Source organism: Arachis ipaensis, chromosome B1 (genome assembly GCF_059453495.1).
Source record: "Arachis ipaensis isolate K30076 ecotype BB chromosome B1, ASM5945349v1, whole genome shotgun sequence".
NCBI classification, from domain to species: domain Eukaryota; kingdom Viridiplantae; phylum Streptophyta; class Magnoliopsida; order Fabales; family Fabaceae; genus Arachis; species Arachis ipaensis.
In genome coordinates this window covers 45,060,015-45,083,120 of record NC_142436.1, presented here as the reverse complement: position 1 = coordinate 45,083,120, position 23,106 = coordinate 45,060,015, and the positions used below count along the sequence as shown (strand labels likewise).

The 23,106-nt window shown below is 36.3% G+C and overlaps 1 pseudogene; it reads right to left on the bottom strand.

Moving 5' to 3' along the window:
* Window positions 1-8,093: 8,093 nt before the first annotated feature.
* On the bottom strand, window positions 8,094-11,409 carry LOC148576406 (protein FAR-RED IMPAIRED RESPONSE 1-like; annotated as a pseudogene).
* Window positions 11,410-23,106: the final 11,697 nt, after the last annotated feature.

Below are 23,106 nucleotides of genomic sequence, written 5' to 3'. Positions count from 1 at the left end.
TTGCGCCCGATCTTGACCTCTCTCTCTCTTCAGCTTGGACAACATTGTGAAGGATGGTAAAATTGTCCCTGATGACCCCGATGATGATGACGACATCGAGCCTCTTCCTGTGCCTGCTGCCAAGGTCTCTGTTGTGTCGAATTCTTCAACCCCTGCAGTTGTTCATCCCGAGTTGGATCCTGATTGTCAGATCTTGAACCGAGATGATGGGACGGTGGATGCGGCGCCCTTTCAGACTCGTCCTCCTTCACCCTGGGATGCTGCAACTGGGAACTCTTTGGATCCTCTCTGACTATTCTGGATGTATTGTATATAGCCCGGCTTGTGGACTTTGAACTTTTTATGTTTTGTAACTTGTGGTTTCTAACTGCTGAACACCTTTAGTTGCTTTTTTGTTAGCAACTTTTTTGAAAAAACAAAATAATTTCTCAAGCTCTTAGAGCTAACTTTTGGTGGCTTCTTGAGCTCTTGTTATTACTATTATAACTTGTTCTTTTCGTAATATGCTTGTCTGCACTTATTTGATATCTTTGTGATTTTTTGGGAGTGTTGGAACCTTGTTTGTCCGACCTCTTTTGACTGCTTTTGTATTTTCATACTTATGAGTCTTTTGAGATCGTGGATTTTCCTGGATCCAACTTGCGTGCCTTCTGTCGGCCGTCTTCTTTATCTTGGCCTTAGTAATCCATTTTGTTTGGACTTTTTGTTAGGTCTCTCTTAATGGATTATTTTCTGGTAGTCGGTTGAAAGCCGATTTCATCATGTCGGTATGGTCTGAGTTATTTCTGGCAATCTATTTTCTTGGACCTTGGTCAGGCCTCTTTTATAGATTACCTTTTATAACTTGTTTGGGTTTGGGCCGACTTTATCATGTCAGTCCCTTCTATTATTTCTAGTAATCCTCTTTTTGGACCTCTGTCAGGTCTCTTTTAGGAATTACTTTTTATAACTTTTTGTTTTGGGCCGACTTCTTTATGTCGGTCCCTTCTAAGTTATTTCTAGTAATCCTCTTTTTGGACCTTTATCCAGTCTCTTTTAGGGATTACTTTTTATAACTTTTTGTTTTGGGCCGACTTCTTTACGTCAGTCCCTTCTAAGTTATTTCTAGTAATCCTCTTTTTGGACCTTTATCAGGTCTCTTTTAGGGATTACTTTTTATAACTTTTTGTTTAGGGCCGACTTCTTTACGTCGGTCCCTTCTAAGTTATTTTTAGTGATCCTCTTTTTTTAGGGCTGGCCAGGCCTCTTTCCAGGGATTTACTTTTTATAACTTTGGTTATTATGGTTGACTGGTCCGACATCTTTACGTCGGCCTGTCTTTTAAGTTATTTTTAGCGACCCATTTTATTAAGACCTCGTCAGGTCCTTTCTATGGATCACTTTCGATAACTTCTTGCATTATTCTATTTTTGTCGCTTTTTCATCTTTGCCGATTTCGTAGAAATTGGGTTTGATCCCCGTTTGGTCGAACCTTTTGATGAATTTAGTTTTCATCTTTGTTGGTCTTTATCGTGATCGTGCAGTGAATTTGATTTTCACTTTCTACCGATTTGTAGCTTTATAATAGGATGATGAATTTTTTGCGTTTTTAGATTAATGCGTCTTGTAAAAGAGGATTTGTAGAGAATCTGAAAAAAACTTTATTCAAGATAGGAAATATACAAATATATACATGTGGGTGTTTTTCCATTTAAGTCGGGCGGTTTGTAGATCTTGGCTTGGTGCCTCGTTAAAAAATCTTTTCAGGAAAAAGAGTGCACCTTATCCTAAGATCCTTATTACCTCTAACTATAATACCTTCGTAGGTTGCAGGCGTGCCATGACCTTGGAAGCTCTTGGCCTTTGAGTTCAGACAGCCTGTAGTAGCCCTTTCCAAGTACTTCTATGACTCGGTAGGGTCCTTTCCAGTTTGCTGCCAGCTTTCCTTCTTCAGGTCGAGTTGTTCCGATATCATTTCGGATTAGGATGAGGTCGTTCTCGGCAAAACCGCGTGGTACTACCTTTTGATTGTATCTTGAAGCCATTCGACGTTTTAATGCCTCTTCCCTGATCCGTGCTCTTTCTCGGATTTCTGGGAGTAGGTCGAGTTCTTCCCTTTGAAGTTGGGAGTTGGCCTCTTCGTTGTAGTGGATTACTCTGGGCGACCCTTCTTCTACCTCCACTGGGATCATTGCCTCCATTCCGTAAGCTAATCGGAAGGGTGACTCATTTGTGGTGGAGTGTGGAGTTATCCGATATGCCCATAGGACTTGTAGGAGCTCTTCGGCCCAGGCTCCCTTTGCATCTTGTAATCTCCGTTTTAGCCCGGCTAATATGACTTTGTTAGCAACTTCTGCTTGTCCATTGGCCTGGGGTGTTCTACAGATGTGAATTGGTGTTTTATGTTTAGATCGGCCACTAGCTTTCTGAAGCATGCATCTGTAAATTGAGTGCCATTGTTTGTGGTTATAGAGTATGGAACCCCAAACCTTGCGACAATGTTTCTATATAGGAATTTTCGACTTCTTTGAGCAGTGGCGTTAGCTAGGGGTTCTGCCTCGATCCATTTTGTGAAAAAGTCTACCCCCACTATGAGGAATTTGACTTGTCCTGATCCTTGAGGGAAGGGTCCGAGAAGATCGAGTCTCCATTTTGCAAATGGCCAGGGTGAGGTTACGCTGATGAGCTCCTCTGGCGGAGCGATGTGAAAGTTGGCATGTTTCTGACATGGTGGACATGTCTTCACGAATTCTGTTGCTTCTTTTTGTAAGGTCGGCCAATAAAATCCAGCTCAGAGTACTTTCTTGGTGAGTGCTTGTGCCCCGAGATGGTTGCCACAGATGTCACTATGTACTTCTTCTAAAACTTTCTTTGTATTGGAAGTTGGCACGCATTTTAATAGTGGTGTTAAAATCCCTCTCTTGTATAGAGTATTATTTATGATGGTGTATTATTGTGCTTCCCATTTTAACCTCTTTGCTTCCTTCTTATCTGTAGGGAGTGTTTCTGTTTTGAGGTAATTAATTATGGGAGTCATCCATCCTTGATCCAGACCTGTTATGGCTAGGACATTTTCTTCTTCCGAGATTGACGGGTTCTGCAGCATCTCTTGGATGAGGCTTCTATTGTTGCCCCCTGGTTTGGTGCTGGCTAGTTTTGAGAGTGCATCAGTTCGGGCATTCTGTTCTTGGGGTATGTGGCGGACCTCATATTCCCCGAGTTGTCCGAGCTGTTCCTTGGTTTTGTCCAAGTACTTTTTCATGGTGGGATCCTTGGCTTGGTAACTCCCTGCTATTTGTGAAGTGACCACCTGTGAGTCGTTGAAGATGATGAGCTTTTGAGATCCAACCTCCTTAGCCAGCTTCAAACCAACTAGTAGTGCCTCAAACTCAACTTGGTTGTTTGAGGCAGGGAACCCGAATTTGAGGAAAAGTTCGATTTGGGTTCCCTGGTCGCTTTCAATTATCACACTCACGCCGCTTCCAGTTTTGTTTGAGGAACCGTCTACATAGATATTCCATTCTGTAGGGATTTCTGGGGTGTCTGTAAATTTTGCAATGAAGTCAGCCAAATATTGCGATTTGATGGCTGTCCGATCTTCATATTGAAGGTCGAATTCAGACAACTCGACTGCCCATTGTAAGATTCTTCCTGCTAAATCTATTTTTTGCAGAATGCCTTTTATTGGCTGGTTGGTCCGAACCCTGATAATGTGGGCTTGGAAATATGGACAAAGTCGCCGAGATGTTAATATGAGAGCATAGGCGAATTTTTCTATTTTTTGGTAGTTCAATTCGGATCCTTGTAGTGCCTTGCTGATGAAGTATACAGGTTGTTGCCCACTGTCGTCTTCTCGGACCAGTGCTGAGGCTACTGCCCGACTTCCTACTATGAGGTATAAATAGTTCTCCTTCCCGTGGCTGAGTTAGGATAGGTGGTTGTTCTAGGAACCTTTTGAAATCTTGGAAGGCCTGCTCGCACTCCGTTGTCCATTCGAACTTCTTTCCCTTCCTTAGAGTGGCATAGAAGGGGAGAGATCTTATTGCTGATCCGTCTAGGAATCTGGACAAGGCCGCCAATCTTACATTGAGTTGTTGTACCTCTTTGACGCAAGTCGGGTTCTTCATGTTGAGTATGGCTCGGAATTTATCCGGATTTGCCTCGGTTCCTCTTTGTGTGAGCATAAAACCCAAGAATTTGCCAGCTTCTACTGCGAAGGTGCATTTTGCAGGGTTAAGCCGCATGCCATGTCTTCTTATAGTGTCGAATACTTGGGTGAGGTCTGACAATAACGTCTCTTCACTTTGTGTTTTTATTAACATGTCGTCCATGTAGACTTCCATAATTTTCCCGATGTAGTCTGCAAAGACCTTATTCATTAATCTTTGACAAGTAGCTCCTGCGTTTTTGAGTCCGAAAGGCATGACGATGTAACAATAATTTGCTTTTGGGGTTAAGAATGAAGTTTTTTCTTGATCAGGTGGGTACATCGGGATTTGATTGTATCCTGAGTAGGCGTCCATAAATGAGAGGTATTTGTATCCGGAGGAGGCATCCACCAGAGCATCGATACTTGGGAGTGGATATGGATCCTTTGGGCAGGCTTTGTTGAGATCAGTGTAGTCGGTGCACATCCACCACTTCCCATTTGATTTTTTCACTAGGACGATGTTAGCTAGCCATAGTGGGTACTTGACTTCTCTTATGAATCCTGCCTCTAGTAGAGCTTGTACCTGCTCTTCCACAGCTTGGGATCGTTCTGGTTCGAGCTTTCTACGCCTCTGCTGTACTGGCCGAGATCTTGGGTAAACTGCCAGCTTGTAGCACATTAACTTAGGGTCTATGCCCGGCATGTCTGCGGCCTTCCATGCGAAGAGGTCAACATTATCTCGTAAGAACTGTACGAGTGATTCTTTTATGTTTCCTGTTAAGATCGTGCTAATATTTGTTGTTTTGTCTGGGAGATCTCCGATCTAGACTTTTTCTACTTCACCTTCGGGTTGTGGACGGAGTTCTTCCCGCCCTCGAACTCTACCAAGTTCGATGGTGTGGAATTTTTCTCCTCTGCCTCTGAGGTTTAGACTTTCGTTATCCACCACTTCCCATTTGATTTTTTCACTAGGACGACGTTAGCTAGCCATAGTGGGTACTTGACTTCTCTTATGAATCCTGCCTCTAGTAGAGCTTGTACCTGCTCTTCCACAGCTTGGGATCGTTCTGGTTCGAGCTTTCTACGCCTCTGCTGTACTGGCCGAGATCTTGCGTAAACTGCCAGCTTGTAGCACATTAACTTAGGGTCTATGCCCGGCATGTCTGCGGCCTTCCATGCGAAGAGGTCAACATTATCTCGTAAGAACTGTACGAGTGATTCTTTTATGTTTCCTGTTAAGATCGTGCTAATATTTGTTGTTTTGTCTGGGAGATCTCCGATCTAGACTTTTTCTACTTCACCTTCGGGTTGTGGACGGAGTTCTTCCCGCCCTCGAACTCTACCAAGTTCGATGGTGTGGAATTTTTCTCCTCTGCCTCTGAGGTTTAGACTTTCGTTATAACAGTGGCGCACCGTCTTCTGATCTGCTTTTATTGTAGCTATTCCTTCTGTGGTTGGGAATTTCCTGCACAGGTGTGGAGTCGAGACTATTGCGCCGAGTTGATTTAACGTTGTCCGACCTATTAGGGCATTGTAGGCTGAATTTACGTCGACCACAATGTAGTCTATATTGAGTGTCTTTGACCAGTTTCCTTTTCCAAAGGTCGTGTGTAATGAGATGTACCCAAGTGGTTGGATTGGGGTGTCTCTCAGCCCGAACAGGCTGTTCAGATATGCTCTGAGTTCTTTTTCTTCCAGGCCGAGTTTGCCGAAGGCAGTTTTGAACAAGATGTCGGCCGAGCTTCCTTGGTCTACCAGTGTGCGGTGGAGATTTGCGTTGGCCAATATGATAGTGATGACCATGGGATCGTCATGTCCCGAGATGACGCCAGCTGCGTCCTCTTTAGTAAAAGTGATTGTGGGGATGTCGGGTGCTTCCTCTCTTCCCTTGACATGATATACATCTTTAAGATGTATTTTGCGAGATGATTTTAAGATTTCTCCCCCCGCAAATTCTCTGTGTATCATGTGGACATGTCTGTCCGGGGTACGAGGTGGTCGTTCAGTTCGTCCGACATCTTCGTCCCTTCTTTTTTTTCTTGGTTCCTCAGCTCGACTGACTAAGTACCGATCTAATTTTCCCTCTCTTACTAATTTCTCTATGACATTTTTTAAGTCAAAACATTTGTTGGTGGAATGTCCGTAGATTTGATGGTATTCACAATATTCATCCCGATTTCCTCCTCCTTTTTTTCTTTTGAGTGGTCGAGCTGGCGGTATCTTTTCAGTATGGCATACTTCTCGGTAGACATCTACGAGAAATACCCGAAGAGGGGTGTAATTGTGGTATTTCTTGATCTTTTCTCTATGCTTATCTTCTTTTTTCTTGGACTCTTTATCCTTATCTCGGGAGGAGTAGGAGAATCCAGATTTCAAGGTCTCTCCTAGTCGAGAGTTTTCCTCCATGTTGATATACTTCTCTTCTCGTTCTTGCACTTCGTTCAGAGATGTGGGATGTTTTTTTGATATAGAGTGGCTAAAAGGTCCCTCTCGCAAGCCATTGGTGAGACCCATAATGGCGGCCTCTGTTGGTAGACTTTGTATGTCCAGACATGCTTTGTTGAATCTTTCCATGTAGCTGCAGAGACTTTTCCGATCTCCTTGCTTGATTCCTAATAGACTTGGGGCGTGTTTAGCTTTGTCTTTTTGGATGGAGAATCTAGCCAGAAACTTCTTGGATAAGTCGTCGAAGCTTGAGATGGACCTAGGGGGCAGATTGTCGAACCATTTAATTGTTGTCTTTGTTAAAGTAGTCGGGAAGGCTTTGCAGAGAACTGTATCTGAAGCATCGGTGAGGTAAATTCTGCTTCTGAAATTACTGAGATAATGGCTGGAATCTGCTGTGCCATCGTATAAAGACATGTCGGAAAGTTTGAAGTCTTTTGGGATTTTGGTCCTCGTGATTTCTTTTGTGAATGGGTCTTGGTCCTTACGGGAGCCATCTTCGTGGCCGGATCGAGTAGTTTTGGCCTTGAGATCTTCTTTGAGTTTTAGGAGCTTGTTCTCTAACTCGCGGCGTCGCTAACTTCCCTTCGTAGGTCTCTCTCAGCTTCTCGTTGATGCTCTACCTCTTTCTCGAGTTGTTTTAGGCGGTCTTGAAGTGCTTCCATAGCTTCCGTGTTTGGCGAATGCTTGTCTTTGTTAGGTTGAGGAGTATCTTTTGGTGTAGTATCCGCATTTTTGTGCGGCGTCCTGTCTTCCAGATTAGAGTCATGGTCGTTGTCAAGGTTGTCCGCCATGGTGATGGGATGACTTCTAGGTTCCCCGGCAATGGCGCCAATGTTTCGAGGGGTTACCTAAAACTGTAGGTCGATCTCAGACGAGATCTTCTGTACTGGTCGGAGCTGACGTGTCCGGCTGGTGGGTGGTGGCCGGAGCTATCGCATCCGACTTGTTGGACTGGTGGTGATACTGATCCTTTGTCACCGGAGGGTGGTGGTACCTGCAAGGGACTCCGATGCTTAAGTTAGCAAGGGTATTAAGCAGGTATTTAGTAGAATCAGAATATGAGTTATACCTGGGTGCTCCAGTGTATTTATAATAGTGTGAAATGACCTCCCTGGAGATAAGATAGTTATCTTATCTTATCTTATCTTTGAGTAAAGTCATCTTATCTTTTAGGGAGCCGCCTTATCTTTCTGGGCTCTGACCGCCTTTAGATTTGGGCTGTGCTCCTTTATTTGGGCCTGCTTTGGGCTCCTATGGCGATTTGGCCGAGCTCTTTGAGAAGAAGTCGGGTGATTCTGACCTGAAGAGGTCGGTCGAATTGTCGTTAAAACATCCTGGGTCGGACAGCTCGACCCAGGGTATGAACAAAAAGGTTCAACTACAAAAGACATTATTAATTCTATATTAGGAAAATTAACAATTGAATTTTTAACTAATCAAAAGCAAGTCAATTTTACCTCGCTTGGAGCTATCTTTTTCTTTTTCTTTATAGCATTTGAGATCTTTTTTCCAGGTTTCATGCAAGTCTGTTCTTGGGGCGACCTCTTGTTTTGATACGTGGTGGGCTTTGAAGGTCATTCACATTGCTTAATGTCGCTTCTTCGTGGGTTAACAAAATTTTTCCTTTCCTTCTTTCTTGATATTCTTCCATCTCCGCCATGACCTTGTCTGCTCGGTGCAAAATTCCGGTCAACTCTTCAGACTCGGATGCAAATTCACTTATATTGTGTGACCGAAACACCAATTCGTCAAATGTCTTACTTCTTGGCTCCAGTACAGGTTCATCTTGGCTGCTCTTGATGTGTGTATGCCTCCTCTTTATGTTCTTGCTCCAGCGTTCCAATATGTATTTCAATGCCACGTTATCCACTCGCTCAAAGCTTAGAACGCATAGGGAATGGCGGCACAATATGCCCCTAGACTCAAACAGTAAGCAATGGCACTTTACATCTCGTGATACTGCGTCATAGGTGATGACAAACTTGTTGAATGTGGAGTTGGAAACCTGCTTTATGACTTATGTTGTGAAACCTAGGGTAGAATGCATTGATCTTGTGATACAATTCACTTTATGATAAACCACTATTTTATAGTTTATCTTGTGCTCAATTGAGTGGTTTTTATCAAATCTTTGCACACTTATTCATACAATTTGCATGATTTTACAATTCCTTCCTGATTATGTTCTATGATTGAAAACTTGCTTCCTAAGCCTTTAAATTGTGTATTTTAATTCCCCTTTATACCATTTGATGCCGTGATATGTGTGTTAAGTGATTTCAGGCTTTATAGGTCAGGAATGGCTTAGAGGATGGAAAGGAAGCTTGCAAAAATGGAAAGAACACAAGAAACTAAGGAGCTGACCAGCGACGAACGTACGCGTGAAAAGCGAAATTCCATGGCGACGCGTGCGCGTGCCTGACGCGTACGCGTGACACGCAAAGAAGATCATCGACGCGTACGCGTGACTGACGCGTACACGTGACATGCGCCACGTGCAGAAATCGCAGAAAATGCTGGGGGCGATTTTGGGTTGAGTTTGGACCCAATTTTTAGCCCAGAAACACAGACTAGAGCCAAGGGACAAGCAGAGACTCAAGACACATTGACACATTCGCACTTTTACAGAGTTTTTAGTTTAGATTGGAATCTTAGAGAGAAAACACTGCTTCCTCTAGGGTTCTTCATATTGATAGTTTTTAGAGTTTTATGCTTTTGATTTGGATATTGAGAAGAGTCACTACCTCCGTTGAAGTTTCCATTATTCTAGTTTCTTTCCTTATCCCCTTTACTCTTTCAGTCACTTATTAACCCTGTTCAGATAGGTATGTTTATGGTTTTGGGATTTATTAATGCAAAGAACTATTTTTACCTTTAATTAATTTTCAGTTATTATTTTATTTAAATTATCATGTCTTCTTTTTATTCCCTTTTATGGTTTATGAAAATGGCATTCGTATCAATGGAGTAGACTCCCCACTTGACTTGGGAGTTGATTAAAAGGAGATCCTTGAGTTAGAATACTCAAGTGTTGATTTTAATTGGAAATTGTTGGCCAATTCTCTAGTCACTAATGCTAATCCTTCCATAAGGAGAGGATTAGGACTTGTGAATAAGAGTTAGCTCAATTACTTGACTTTCCTTTATTCGGTAAGGGTTAACTAAGTAAAAACAACAACCTCTTACTATCATACTTGAGAAAATCCAACAAGGATAGAACTTCGAATTCATCTTCTCTCGATCAAGGCTTTTATTTTAATTATATAAATTCTCTCATTAATTTTCATTGCTTTAAATTACAATTATTTATTTTTTCGTTCTCCAACTCTTAAAAATTTCTCGGAAAACTCCTGACCAATAAATTGTACTCTTTTGTCAACTCGTTGGGAGACGACCTGGAAATTCTACTCCCAGTATTTTATTCTTAAAATTGTGACAACTCTTTCTAAATTGATAAGCGAAATTTTCGTCAGTTAAGAACTATACTTGCAACGCCGTTTTCACTATAAATTCTTAATCGGCAATTTTCCGCCACGTCACTTTACCTCTAAATTGAGCTTGAACTTCCCTGAACTTCTCATGGGTATATACACGCTGAAACTGTGCCTCTATTGCTGATTTTGTTGCGCACGGTATCACAGTGTGAAAATCTGCAGCATCGAATTCTCTCTTTGCTTGTTCTCTGCTTGCAAGGCAATTGTCGTATTGCTTCACGAATTGTCTCAAGGAGCTATTCTTTGTGATGAACTTGTTAAAAAACGAATGCACGCTCTCGCTCCTTTGTGTGCTTCTCATCCCGGCCCAAAAGTGGTGATCCAAGTAAACCAGAATCCATATATGCCGATCCTCGTACAGCTCTGCATACCGAACCGAATTTATAAGTTGTGGTGAACCGAAAACAGTGCATGCCTTTGGGAAAAAAATATATAAGCATAAAAATTATTCAAATTGAAATCTCAATTACCTGAAAGCCACTTGTTGCCTTCGAGACCATATTTTGTGAGGAAATCGTTCCAGTTTCTGTCAAAATCGTCTTTTGTGTATGAGTTCCAAACAACATGGCTCATCTCTTGTTCAATATCAATGTGTTCCTTGTAGCCATTTAGTTTTCTTGGGATCTTCTTCATGATATGCCAGATACACCAGCGGTGAATTGTTGATGGCACGCATAGCTCAATTGCCCTTTAAATCGATGCACATTGATCGGTAAGAATACCTTTTGGTGCCTTCCCTCCCATGCAACGTAGCCAACACTCAAATAGCCATTTGAATGATTGAATGTCCTCATTTTTCATCAGCGCGCATCCAAGAAGTGTCGACTGTCCGTGGTGATTCACACCAACAAAAGAACCTAAAACCAAATTGTACCTGCATAAATAAAAAGCACAGTATAGTGAACCGAAATATGTATAGCCACTGAACATCAAAAGTATCTTTGAAGGAACCGAATACCTATTTGTGTTATATGTGGTATCAAATGAAACCACATCTCCGAAATAATCGAATGCAGCCTTGCTTCTTGCATCAGCCCAGAATGCATGTTTAATGCAGTGATCGCCTTCAAGGTTGAGCTCAAAGAAGAAATTTTGGTTCTTTTCTTTCATTCTTACTAGGTACTTCCCAAATTCTTTGGCATCGTATTTTTCTGAAATATTCTGTACTTTTCTTGTGATGTAATTCCTTACGTCTTTTTCTATAAAACTTAGGTCACGGTGGCTGCCAGCTGCTGCCACAAATGATTGGTAGGTTTTGCTCGGTCTGATTCCAGCTTCCTCGTGGGTTTCAATGGTGCAACGCACGAACATGCTAAGCTTCCTATGTTGTTTGAGCATCTCAGCCTAGTCTGGACAACAAGGATGTGAGTGATTCAAAACAACTTTGGAAATTGTCCAAAGACCAACATCCTTCATTATGTGTACGTAAATTCTGGCCGGACAATTTAACCCAGCTGAAGGGTTTGCCAGATATCTTTGATTTTCACCTCCCCTCTCTAGAGTATACAATTAGTTGATTCTTAATCTTATCTCCATCCCGAGTCGTGTTCCTTATTTTGGTGGAAAAACCAGCAAGTTTGGAATAATGTTTGTAGAACTTTCTAGATTCTTCTAGGGTCTTGAAAATCATTCCCACCTTTGGGACAAATTTTTCGTCCACAACACAGCTGGTATGCATGGTGAACCAAAATCTTTATTACGGTGAACCGAAATCTTAATTATGGTAAAACAATTATATAGTGCTTAGGAAAGAAAACAAAACATGTTGGTCTAATTTTTGTTAGACTGCTAGTGATGAACCACCTCTTTAGTACTTACCGAACCGAAAAGTTACTCAAATTTACTCAGAGTTACTCACAGTTACATATTGTCAAGTCAATTCAATTCAATTCAGATGTAGATCACCTCAGTCCATTCAATTCACTTCAAACAAAATTAGCAATTTCATTCCATTAAATTCGATTCAAAATTCAATAATCAAGCCTCATCAAATTGATGCGTTTCAGAAGAATAATCAAAATCGCACTCATTCAGCTGATTTGCAGTTGATTCATTCATTGTTTCAATTCAAAAGTGCAGATCGAAGAAGAAAACGAAGAAGAAGATGAATGATGAAGCTAATAGCGTTGAATCAATCCAGATCCATAATGCAGAAAAGAAAAACGCGAAAGAGGAGAACAACGATTTTAATTAGGTTTAAGAAGGCGAAAGAGGTTTACGTTGTATGAGAAGGTTTACGTTGAGAAATGTTGATAGAGCAAAATAAGGATTTCCTTGTATAGGTTATAAAAGGCGCGTGTATAACAAACAGGAGAGTGGGGGCGTAGAGTGAAAGTTACATGAATACCATCCATGTAATTTTTACATGGATGTAGAGCATTAGTCTTCTTCAATGGTACTCCAACATTATCCTCAGTTGCTCTATCTTGACCATATATTGAATATAATTTATTATAATATTTGATTGAAGTTTGTATTCATTCTTTTACATCTGGTCCTGCCTACACAAAGATTTGATGTATATATATTAATATAATCATATGGTTTCGATTCTTTAAATTGTGAGTATTTTTATGCATAAAAATACCCTCAAGTAATATTTTTATGCTCCTCTAATCACAAAATATTGGCTATATATCCATACAAATTGATAGTGATAAGAAAAATTAAACTCAATAATAAAAGGCACAACAAAAACCATAAGTAAGGTCTTATAATAGACCTATAAAAAATATGTTCTTAACAATTTAGGTTAGCGGAAGATTTTTTTTATTAGACCTTCAAAAAATCTATCCTTAACAACCTAGATAAAAAAAAATAAAACTAAAAGAATTAATACTAAAAATTACCTTAGATAAAATCCTTCAATTTCTTTATGCAACAAGTAAAGTAAATCATTTATCTCACTTCAATACATAAACAAACGTACAATAAAGCAACTAGAAAATTTATTCATCAAAATTTTTTCGAATTGTCTCACAAAAGTGACTTAACGCGAGTTAAATCTCCTAGAATAAAACTATAAACTCTAAAATTAAACAAAAGATATGACTCCAAAATTAATCATAACTAATTTAAATAAGATTTGATCTTATTAGATTAGGTCAAATTTGATTTAAATATTAAACTCCTAAAATTTGTAAATTAATTTAAATAAGATTAGATTATATTTGATTTAGATTTTAAACTCCTAAAATACTTCTAAACAAATTAAATCTTTTGACAAATTCTAACAACAAATCAAATTTAAATATAAACTATCTTAATTGAAATTTGAATTACTACAAATAGAAAATCCAATGAGAATCAACTTTGAATTTAATTTTTATATGCTCCATAACTTAGCTCTTCCTATTTAAGTAATTTTTTATATGAACTAAATCTAACCAACTTAGTTAGAAACCATTTAGATTTAGAAACTTCTCATAATTGCTTCCACTCCAAGTAACTCCAAGAAATTTGTATTTCTTCCTGCCTAAGTCGATGCAGTTATATTTGAGATAAACTCTTGATCTTCTTGATTTTTAAATTAATATAATGTGATTTTTCTATTGTTGAGTATGATAAGATTATCATTCTATCTTTAATTTAAAATGACAAAAATATTCTCTTGACTTAGTAGCATGCTCTTCCTTTTCAAAAAAATTTATCCTCAAATATGCATATATATCAAAAAAAAAAATTAGATACATCAAACACAACTAAAGTATAGTACTTATCATGTGAGTTTATCTTGTTGTGAATCATTTTCTCTAACAACAAGCATATGTTTTTTGTTAATAAAATTTTTTTTTCAAATGGATTCGAATCAAATCTCCTATACTTTAAAGACTATATTTTGATGGTTTTTCTTTACTCACAAAATAATGGCTATATCCTTCTTGTTAATTGTGTTATGGTCCTTTGTATGTGCAAGTTTAACTTTTGCAACCTTAATTTCACCATATAGCATAACATCATCATTCGAAGGCAAAAATATTAAATCCAAAATAGTTAAAGATGTTAAAATCATTTAATGATTCACAAAAATAATAACCAACAGAGTTATAAATTACAGAATTATGAGAAAAATTCATTGTCTAATAAATAATTATCCAAAATACTTTTAACAAGAAAGATATGAGCATTCAAATAATTAACATAAATAAGCACATAATCAACTTCTTTGAGAAATAACTCAACAATGTAAACGATATTTTTAATATTTTAATATTCAATTAAATGTGTCATTATACTGTATCTTTTCATAATAAGAATAATTATTTGTTTATGTTTCCTAACTTCAAGCAAGCCAAGTAAAAAAAATTATAGAAATATCAATCCAATTATAAATAAAAATAAGTGAAAAAATGCATAATATATTTAATAAAGCTTGATATTCAACTTCTTATATGCAATGTAATTAGAATAAATTCTTTCAACACTCTTATGACGTAGAAATATCAATCCAATTATAAATAAGAATAAGCAAAAGAATGCACAATATATTTGATAAAACTTGATATTCAACTTCTTATATGTAATGCAATTAAAATAAATTCTTTAAATTATTATTCTTACAAACAACATATATAGAACAAAAATTAAATTTGGTTACATAAAAATCTTTGTATATTCAAATATTAATAAGTTAGGAGTAAGAATAGTGATTAGATCATAATTTTTGAAGAACCCACCAGTAACCATATTCTCGTTATCTTATTCAATCATATATGAAAAATAATCAAACAATTCAGTCTACTTTGTATGTCTTTTGTTTAAGATTTTTGAATTATCAAATACAAAACATACAACACCTTGTCATATGTTGAGTACTTGAGACATATTTCATATAATTGCTTACTAAAAAATAAAATTAGTTGTCTTTTTTTCTTTCTTTCTTTCTACATTAATACCTTTAAAATTGACTATAAAATTTGCAAAATCTTAAAAAAGTGTCATGAAAATACTAAGCAGTTCATGGTTAGTTTTAATATAAAAAATTAAAGACTCTTTGCACTTCAATGACACTAATATACTCTTATTTAAACTAGTGCTTTGTGGATCTCTCTCACAAGTATGTTTATTGCTTTTAATTTCTTTTTCTCTCACTTACTTCTCTCTCACTATTCTCTTTCTTTCACTCAAAATTCTGTCTTTCACTTAGACATTATCTTTTTTTTTCAACTTTTTTCTTCTCTCAAATTCTCAATTCTCTTTTTTTTTTCTTTAAATTGCTCACATACCGAGAATTTCTTTGAGAACTTTTGTATATTTAGCTTATCTCTTCTAAATACACATATTTTCTTATAGCATACTCAACAAATTCTTTTACCATTAGCTTTGAAGAAGAATTAAAGATAGAATTAAAAGAACTTTTTTTGTTATATTGTTTTATATGATTCTTCTTGAAATCTATAACTATAAAATTTGTCTTAACCTCAAACTTGCTCCTTTTAAAATCTTTATAGAATTAGATTCTAGAAAAAGCCAAATTGATTAGATATTCTATTATTATATAATAGTGTTATAACCTCATTTTTGTAATTTTTTAGTTTTATCCAACCAAAAATTGAACCATAAGAGTTTTAAGACTATTTTTAATATTAGTCTTGGTCATCAAATTCAACAACTCCTTGTGATATTCCTTCACATATTTTGATATTTGTTTCAACTTACAAAATTTTTTAAAAAATTTCATACAGTATGATGATGATACAAACTTGTTTCTCATGATTCATATGCGCAAATTAGACTTTCTCTATATTTTCTTCTAAATCTACCTAACTTATTCCACCAAATACGAGCAACATCCGAAGATTTAGATTCTACCAATCCTTTCTTTTTCTCTTAAAGGTTGCAACATGCAAAAATCAACTCTATCTTCTTTTTTCATTTAAAATAAGCTTCAGCATCACTCTTTCTTTTAAATGCAAAATTTTTCATATTAAAAACCTTTTTTCTAACACTCTTTTTATGTGTATCTCTTGGATTAGGACAATCGCATTTGCACAAAATTTATAGTTTTTTTTAACCCACCACTCTTGTCTTTTACCATTCTTGTATTACTTTAAATAAATTACACTCTAAAAATCAAGAAAAAAAAGGCCAAACTAAAATAATCTTAATGATTAAATTTGTAATTCAACAAAAAAAATTCAGACTATGTGATAAAGACACAAAAACAAGAAAAGACACCTTTTAAGTTTAAGAGAAATCATACAAAGTCAAATTTCAATTGATACTTTAAAATAATTTCAAACAAATCTAAAATTTTTTTGGCACTACTATCTCTAAGAACAATCTTGATCACCACCTCTTCTTTTGTGCTCTTTCTTTTTTCTTTTTAATCTTCGTGCTTTTTTTTTTTTTGAAATTTCGTGCTTTTCTTTTGTTGAATATGATTCTAAATTCAAACTACAAAAACAAATAAGAAGAAATAAAGAAATTAGACTAGGACTCTGAACTTTGTAGATAAATAAAAATTTACCTATTACATATAACTGATATCAAATGATAAGAAAAAAAAATTCAAGAATAAAAATATAGCGAAAACTATAAGAAATATAGGGTTTTTCTATTAGACCTTTAAAAAAAGTTTTCTTAACAACCTAGATTATCGGAAAAATTTTTCCTACTAAACCTTCAAAAATTCTGTCTTTAACAACCTTGACCAAAGGAATGAAATTGAAAGAACTAATACTGAGAGTTACCTTAGAATGGATCCTTTAATTTCTTCGTGTAACAAACAAAACAAATAATTCACATTATTTAAATACATAAAAACATGTGTATCAAAATAACAAAAAAGTTTATTGATAAAAAATTCTTCAAATTATCTTACAAAAGTATTTAAACAATCTCCTAACACATCAGCCTTAATGCAAGTTAATTTTTTTTATAATAAAATTATAAAATTTAAAATTAAACAAAAGATATGATTCCAAAATTAATCCTCACTAATTTAAATTAGATTTCATCTTATTATATTAGATAATATTTTATTTAAATATTAAACTCTTAAAATTTATTAATTAATTTAAGAACTTGTTTGGATGTTATTAAGTTATATTTTTTATTTTTAGTGTGTTTGACAAATTTTTAATAATAAAAATAAAAAAATTAAAAAAATTAAAAAATATTTTTTTTAAAAGTTATAATTTATATTTTTTAAAAGATATTTTTATTTAAAAAATATTTTTTATACAATAAACAAATAATAAATTTTTTTATATTGTTGTACTCAAACATAATTAATAAATAAAATGATTTTTTATCAAAAATATCTAACTATAAAATTATTTTTAACGAATTATATGGTTCCATGAAATAAGAGAGAAATAAAAAAAACAATATAAGTGTAATAAATCTGCATACCTTGATCAAAATGTTGGGATTTTATAGCTAAATAATTATGATCAACAACTTTGAGATGGATCAAAATTAGATGCCATTTCAAATGGTTTTTAAAAGATAAAACTTTAAAACAAATAAATCTTACGGAAAAGGAATAAAATCTAAAACCTTATTATTCAAAAAGTAATTGACAAACTGAATGAATTGGAATAATAAAAAGTATTTAAATAAATAAGAAATATATGAATATGCAAAGTAATATGCATGTTTCAATTTATCTGTCTAATAAATCCAATGGTATATCCAATGAAACGACAACAAATAGAAAATAGGAATTAGCACACATAGCTATGAGCCTGTAAACTGAGTCATTTTCTGTACCTTAAAAAATAAACACCACATTGAAAAGTCATATAAAGTAAAACACTAAAATTACTAGCCACGTAAAATACATACCAAGTCAAATGAATAAATTTGATACATGATAATTGAACTCTATAGACATGAAAGATGAGGAAAATATATCACTGTATTTAGAATTGGATATAATCTAAAATTTTATTCGATCTGCACTATTTTTATCGGATCCGATCGAATACGATATCCACATTTTTCAGGTCGGATTCAATCCAATCCGAACCGCATATATTGAAAGAGAAGACTACTAATAAATTTATAAAAATTGAGTCAAACAAAAAACATAAAAAAATAGATAAAAGAAAAATAATATGAGTTCTAATTTATCATCCTAATATTTAAGTAAAAAAAAAATATATATATATATGTTTTGAGGGTTACCTGAAACAGTGATTTGGGTTTGAACATGAGGTTTAGACTCTTTATGAGGTAACGTCCGACTTGTGCTGGTACCCAGGTGCCGCCGACCGAGTTCCTTGTCAAGAGATAAGGGTGGTACCTGCAAGAGACTCCGATGCTTAAGCTAGCAAGGGATTTAAGTAGGTTTTTAGTAGATTGGGTTCTAAATATACCTGAGGGTGTCAGTGTATTTATAGTAGAATAGATACCCACCTTTTTTAGTAGTTCCACCTTTATTGGTGGATAAATGTTCCCTTTATCTTGAAAATTTGTTGAGATCTATCTTCTAGAAAGAGTAGAGAGATAGTAAGAGATATTTTAGGATTCAGTTGCTTATTCAAATGAGCAGGGCCGATCTATGTCGTCGTACCCGACCTCTAATGAGGTCGGACAAGTAGAAAATGGCCACCTTTTTTGGTGGACTTTTATCTTTATTGGGCTGGCTTTATTTTTGGATTAGGGTATGAATAATGCCCCTGCTTGAGTCTGAGATTTTATGAGGTTAAGCCCAAACATTTGTGGTTTCAGTTTCCTTTGTCGGGTACCCCGCCTTCAAGAGGTTGGGTACTCGACGTGTTTCAAAAATTTGTTAAAACAATGCTCCCCTTAATGACGTGGCATATGTTACGCGGCAGCTTTCTGGGGATCCGTGCATAGCCTTTAAAGAGAGGTGTGAAATGTATTTTTTGCCCCTTGTCTCTTATAAATGCTTCACTCTTTTCCCTCGTCTCTTTTTTCCGTTTCTGAAATGTACACTCTCCCTTTTGCTTTCTTCGTAACTGCTCCCAGTTCACAATTTCTCCATTCTAGATCTTTTGAGGTTTTTGTTTGCATTTTGGAGAGGATCATTCGTACTTTTGCAGTGTCGGTGGAGCCCTTGTTTTCGTTTCTTTCATTTCTTCAAGGTTGGTACTTTTTCCTTTTGCTCGCTTTCTATTTTGTTTCAATTGCTCTGGATAGTACTTTTGGATAGTACTTGTATTTGCTTTGAATGATGCTTTGAAATGTTGTTGTTGATGAATAATTTTACATTTTGAAACTATCGCTACTTAAAACCCTTGAAATTGTCGCTGCTTGTTGCTACGAGCTTTGATATAGTTGCGTTGTCCCCAAATGGTGTCGCTTTTGCCTATTCAGAAGTGATGCCATTTCTATATCTTGAGTTTGTTTGTGAAAAACATTTCAAATTCCTATTTTGTTTCTGTTGATGACAACTCGATTTTCTCTGTTTGGTGTCCGAGTTTTTTTGTGATAATTTCTTTATTTGTTGTATTTGTAGGTATAACTTTTATGTCTCAATCTATTATTCACAACATGTTAACCAAAGTTCCGTCCGACCTGACTTGGGTAGATATAACTGTCCTCACTCCTGTTCCTGTAATTGATAGAGAGTATGCTGAATAATTTCGCAGACATCATAGACTGTGTGTAAATCGGGAGGATGAGAGGAGTTATGAGACAATTGTTGTTGATCCTGAGGAGATGGTATACTTTTCCCGACTTGATAGGTCGGAACGACCCTTCTTCTATTCCTATGATTTCTTTTTTACTAAACTAGATGTCCGTCCCTCTTTTTCCAATTTCGAGATTAATGTCCTTTGGTCTAGTAATATCGCTCCTACCCAACTGCACCTTAATTCTTGGGGTTTTTTCAAGATATGCCAACTTTTATGTCAGGAGCTTGATGTCCGACCTTCTCTGAAGGTCTTCTTTTATCTCTTTGTTCTTACCAAGCCCTTGGTGCGAAATTTCAAACCACAACTTATCGGCAAGTGCACCAAGTCGTACCAAGTAATAACTCACGGTGAGTGAGTATCGATCCCACAAGGATTAATGGACTAAGCAAGCAATGATTGATTAGTTATTCTAGTTATACAAATTGAAATGAGAGTTTTGGGTTATCAATTAACATAAAATACAATAAAATAAGAAAGCAATAATGAACGGTTGAAAAAATAGTATGAGAATGGAGTTAAGGCTATCGAAATGTTTAAATGTCCGGATTAATATTCAATGTCCACTATCTTAATCATGCAATGATTATGTTTATGGCAAATTCTAGGTGATTAAATTTCTATTCATAGGCAATCCAATCTCCTCTAATCTAATCGACAGTCAATAACTTGAACATTCAATTACATTAGAGGGTTAAGTTCAATTTCCGATTTAGGAGCCACACAACCCTAAGAACCCAAAAGCATAATGCAGTTATATGTCATGTACCACACTAAGTCCAAATAATTAGAAGTTATGAGAAATTGATTTCAAGTTGTAATTCTAATGATATAGTTTTTCCAAGATTCAAATAGAATTCAAGTTGAGTTAGAGTTATTTTCCAATAATCGCTAATCCTTGGGATGAAGAACAAAACCAATCCTTAAACCATAATCAATGCATTAACCAAGAGTAGAAGAAAAAATAATTATCAATCCATTCAAATAAACAGAGCTCCTAACCTTAACAATGGAGGTTTAGTTGCTTATGGTATAGAAAATCCTAGCAGAGAAAAATTGTAAAAGTGCGGAATGAAAATTAAGAGCTAAGAAGTTCCCGCATGGGAGAATCTCAATCCTATTTATACTCCTAGTTAAAATTGATTTAAAACTTAAATAAAACCATAATGAATCTTTTTAAATTGATTATTTGATTTGAAATCAAATCACAATTCCTTCCGTTGCGGTGTGCTTCACGCATGGGGACCACTCTAATTCACGTTCTTGGTGCTAAATGCCAGTGACTGGGTATTTAGCGCCACCCTCCCAGACTATCCGCACACTTTTCAACGTCTTTGGTGCTAAACGTCAGTGAGTGGGCATTTAGCGCCCCCATGTCCGAATGAAATTGTGACTTTTAAGGAGTTAGCGCTAAACATTGGTGACTGAGTGTTTAGCGTCGAGGTGGCAGCTATCAATTCTCTTGTTTTCTTCCTTCTGGACTATGCCAAATTCCACCCGAATGCTACTTGTAATAAATAAAATGTAGCACAACTCAAAGTATCATCCAATAGGGAATAAATCACCTAATTCTCTAAGAAGTCAATGGAACACTATCTAAATCACATAGAAAAGACACTAATAATGCTCACACATCATAACACCAAACTTTAAAGTGTTGCTTGTCCTCAAGCAACTTAAACAATGAAAACTAAGAATGAATTTGGTTAGAAGTTGAAGTTCTATTGAAGCTCATGCTTGCTCTAAGAGTGGGGTCTAGTACATTGTGATCATGAGTTCTTCCTTACTTCTCATGGTTCCTTGAAAACTTAGGAATGTCAATACCTCAAAGGAACTAGAACTCGAATGATGTTATGAAACCTCACTCCCATTAAGTCTGGATTGATCCTTGAATTCCTTTCTTTGAACTTTAGAGAGAATTTTTCAATTGTCAACTCTAAATGCTCCATCTCAAGGCAACTCTTGATAGTAAGCTTTCGATCGATAATCCTGAACCAGTTGGTTTAAGTTATCGAGTGATAAGGCACCCCTCAGATCTAGTTACTCAAACTCTCCTTGACACAGTTGCACCACAAGCATATAACTGAGATCTTAATCCCAAACATCGATGTCCAGAGCCTCTTTGGACTGCTAAATGTCTTATCTCAAGGTAGCTTATGTAGCAAATTTTCAAGTGACAATCCCAGACCAGTTGGTCCAAGTTGTCGGGTGATAAAGCACCCCTCGGATCTAATCACCCAACCCGTCTTTGGACAATAAACACCACAGGCACACAATTGGATCTCAACCATTGATGCTCAGAGTTTTGCACTTAGCTTTTTCTTTTTTATCTTTTCATCATTATTTTTCTTTTCTTGCTCTTTGTTTTTCTCTCTTTTTCTTGTTTTTCTTTTCAATTCTTTTGGTTCAAGGATCAACGTCTTTCTCATTTACGGAGGTTTCATAATAATTTTCTAAATTCTTGTTCCTCAAGAGTCAACATTCCTCTTATTCAAAGAACTTCACACATTATTCTCTTAATGCAATTATAATCACAACATATATATACCACCACATGCAATATAACAAGACAATAGTAAATTAAACTCAACTTTTAATCATAAACATCGCTTCTTTTTCTTTTTAAATACTTCTTTAGGATTGTAAATGAGATCATTGAAAATAAAGAAGAACATAAACTAAAACGAACTAAAAACTAAAGAAAAGTAGAACTAAGAGCCATGCATTAACAATAAATACTAGAAAACAGAATACAGGGAAATAAAATAAGAAAATAAAAAGGGAAAATAAAATGAAAAGAACTCAACCACCTCAGTCTTTATGGTGGCCATCTCCCTCCTCAGGCTGTGCTCTATATGGTCATCACGGTGCCCTATGTCTTGCTTCACTTGGCGAAACTCGTGGTATTGACTCTCTTGCTCAGCCATAATTTGATGAAGGAGGATGTCGTGGCTATCCTGAGTGACCCTTGTCTGCTCAAGTGAGGATGTCAGCTGCTGCCAGTACTCCTGAGGTGAAAAGTAGTGCTCTTGAGGCACGAAAGGTGGTGGAGGTGCTTGCTGGCCTTCTTCCTTAGCTTGACCTCCTCTTGGGACCCTTGCGTATTCTCGTGCTTGCTCTATAGGCTTCTTTGAGATAGGCTGCTCAATGGGGATAGAGAAATCATTATCAACGCGGACCCTAACAGCCTCACAGAGCCGGTAAATGAGATGAGGTAAGCCCAACTTAGCATGTGTGTTGGCGTTTAAAGCGATGCGATAAATCTGTTAGGGAATAACTTCACTTACATCCACCTCGTGTCCTATCATGATACAATAGATCATGACGGTTCTGTCAACAGTGCACTCGGAGCAGTTTTTTGTTAGAATGATGGAGCGTTGGATGAACTCCAACCATCTTTTAACAACTAGCTTGAGGTCGAATTTCACCT